Raw genomic sequence first — 3,531 nt, 5'->3', positions numbered from 1 at the left:
TGCAGTCCAAGCTCTCATTTGTTAAAAAATAGGTTTGCAAAATTGCACGTTCAAATACGTGAGTGTCCGACAGACATGAAATGCACGAATATCTAAATGGGACGTCGTCTGCCATTTTAGCCTAGAGTTGGTGTTTTTCGGGGGATTCGACCATTTTCGGGGCTCTTTTCACCAGAACTCCTCCAACGGAATTCACCGGGGGATTCGACCATTTTCGGGGCTCTTTTCACCAGAACTCCTCCAACGGAATTCACCGGGGGATTCGACCATTTTCGGGGCTCTTTTCACCAGAACTCCTCCAACGGAATTCACCGGGGGATTCGACCATTTTCGGGGCTCTTTTCACCAGAACTCCTCCAACGGAATTCACCTGACCCGCACCAAATTTGACGTGGGTAAACTCGACAAATGTGCAACGTGTGCTTGGGAAATGTGTGCGTTTTCATCCAAAGGTGTGGGAGAGACTTGACAGCCAAGTTTCCCTTGGAACCAAGTCATCAGCACGGCGCTAATAACAGCAGTCATTCTATGCAAAGGATAAAGAATATATGAATGTGAGTACTCTTGTATTGTTGGTGTCAATGTGTTTTCAATCATCGTCTTCTTTTAAGGGTTCAAGTAGGCCACATACTGTAGATGCCAATTCGTTTTAGCGTTAGCTAGCGACCTGTTTGTAGTGCTCACAGTATCATTTTGTTTTACGGTTGAGCTCACGCGTGAGTGCAAGTGCAAGCGTACCGAAGGTTTTGTCCCGTGATCGCTGTCGCCACTCGGGACCGCCGAGTGACGGCAGCCGTTGTGACGGCAGGGAAATTGCGGCGTACCCGACAGGACCATCAAATGGGTGAGTTGACCAGCTCAATGATAAGTTTGCCTCTCGCTGACGTAGATTGTCTCTCGCAGGATCATTCGGCGACGCAACCGGCCAGCAATGCTGGGAGAAGACAACAGAAAGTGAGTGATAACGAGGCTGACCACCAGAGGGCGCCCTCGGACACTTCAGTGCAGCCGCCGCTTTGGGAGCTGCTCACTGAACTGAACTGAACTGAACTGAAATGAAACGAAACGGGTCTGTGTGGTTTGCCAACTTTTCGCTGGGTTTCCTCACTCTGGGATGTCACTCAAAGGGTCATGTGACTTTGCTTCAAGCGTCTGTTTACTGTCAATTGTGACGAGCGTTTGTATGCACGGACAAAATCTGCTCCTCCTTCTCCTTGACAAACGCCCAATGCAGAAAAAAGTGCGAGCGAAAAGTTAGATTAGAGTAACGTTGAGTTTGAATTGACTCGGCACAGGTGATGTTAAAATGGTGTCTCCCTCCAATCTTTGTTTCTTCTGCCTTGGCTTCCACCACACGCGCCGATAGCCTATCTCAAATATTCCCGGAATCCCGCCGGAGCCCGAGTGCCGGGAGGGCCGTGTTTTCCGGATGATACTGGCGCATTCCTTACCTTGGAACAGACAAAGACGTGCCTGTTGATGAGAATGACGACCTGGACTGCAAGCTTTATCAATCAAAAAACAAATCAAATCAAAAAATCCCTTCAACCTCTCTGCTGGACACATCATCTGCGAAGCCTAATTTGCTTTGAAAAAGAGTGCAAAAATAAGGGCCAGGCCGTTTTTGAGTGCCGTGCTGTGATTGGCTGGTCTGAATTTCGTGGGGGGACGTGGCTCAGCAAATAAAAACTTGCGACGCAATCGGTCAAAAAGTCATCATGAGCGGCACTTTCCATTTACGCCTCCTTCTTCACATCGGAACCGTTTGTCCCGCTCGCTCACGTGACACCAACGCATGACGGCGGCGCCACAGGCGTTCCGCCGCTCGGCCGACCGGAAGGCCGACGGCTTGTGACGGCACAGGCGCGTTTTTCGACTTGGGACGAGGCAAACGCTAGCCGCTGGCCTCCAAATGACATAAAAAGCGCTTCCTCCGCAGAGGATGAGGTTCTCTTGGCAGCTTCTCTTCCTCATTCTTGGCAGACATGCATTTGAGGGGATCAAGTGCTAAAATTAGAATTGAAAAACGACGAGTCAGAGCGAGCGGCTTATCGCCTGCTAAAGTTTGACTACAAGTGACTCGGTACCAAATCACACGAGTGGAACGCAAAGGCATTTGGATTTACAACCAAATTAGCTGTAAAAAAAAAGAAAAGAAAAAGCCTTCTTGAAAGGCACTTTCACACAGTTTGTTATGCATTTGCTTGGGACGGGCGAGTACCGATTTGACTGCTTTCAGTGTCAGGCCGATAAGGGACTTATTTCAAGCTATTTGTTTTTGTTAATATTGACCAATTTGCATCAATGCCCGTTTGCGTCCTTTTCAGGTCAAACGACGTCTCGGGTCATATTGCCCCCCAAAAAAGTGCAGTCAGCCGTGGGTGACGGGTATTGAGTGAGGGTCCTCAGACCAAGCCAGACCCCCACCACCCCGCTACGTCCCTCCCCGAGGGACGCCGCATTGGACAAATAAGAGGGCCGACATTGGGGGAGCGAGACGAAAACACCACCCGGGGCCTATTGATCGCCGTCTGCCGATTCGATTCCGAGCGGGATGACGCACTTGGCGAATCCATTTCTTTACTGACAAACGTGCGGATGCAGTCGCTGATTTAGAAATGTATTTTCAATTTTCTCCGTTAGACCCGTTTTTATCTCCAGCAGCCTGCTAACGGCTCGCGGACGAATTGGCAAACACAAATACACATTCGAAGCCATTTCTTTGACACTCCGACCGGGAAGTAGCATGTTCAAGAATAAGCGGTCCATCTTTCTCTTGAAAGCGACATCGATGAAGCAGTCACCTTTTTGCCACGCACGGCGCTCGGTGACTTTTGGCCTTCGTTCATGCCAAACAATTTGCTGACGTGGAGCGACGTTTTCAAAAAAAAAAAAAAGAACGATGTCCCTTAGAGACCAAATTTGGATGACGGGTCTGTCGCGTCTCGTCTCAGCAACAGTCATTGATTGTGAAATGGGAGCTTTCGCAATCAATATGAATCAAAGGTGACAGACAGCCGTCAAGTCAAATCGCAAAAATCAAGTCTCCTCATGGCCTTTTTTCCCCGACCTTCTTAAAAATGTACGTCTAGTTTTCCTGCCTTTCAAAGCATGGCTGAAAGGAAAACAAAGCTGCGCTGCCAAGACCGCAATCTAGCATTTTTGTTGTGGGAACGTCTTCCGCCATCTGCACGGACCGTCTCAGACAAACATGAAAATAAGGGCAGAGGCGGGAAAAGGTGTTTTGTCTCGGAGATAAGCGATTGTTTTCTTTGCGGGAAACGTGAGAAGAACGGAGGATTACGGACAGAATAGGAAGGGTGGGACAACGTATCGCGCGTGTCGTATCGGTTCTCTTCCAAAAAAATAAATGAAAATACAGCCTTCTTTGCGCAATTCGGCACATTTTGAAATATACGTAATCACAGCCTTCTTTGTGCAATTCGGCACATTTTGAAATATACGTAATCACTACACCGGCTTTAAATATCGATACCAAGTATGTGCAAAGTATGTGGCAAATCAGTGTAT

Source organism: Filicampus tigris, chromosome 18 (assembly GCF_054856515.1).
Source record: "Filicampus tigris isolate MCC_2025a chromosome 18, RoL_Ftig_1.0, whole genome shotgun sequence".
Classification (NCBI taxonomy): Eukaryota; Metazoa; Chordata; class Actinopteri; order Syngnathiformes; family Syngnathidae; genus Filicampus; species Filicampus tigris.
Note: the sequence above shows the minus strand (reverse complement) of the source record.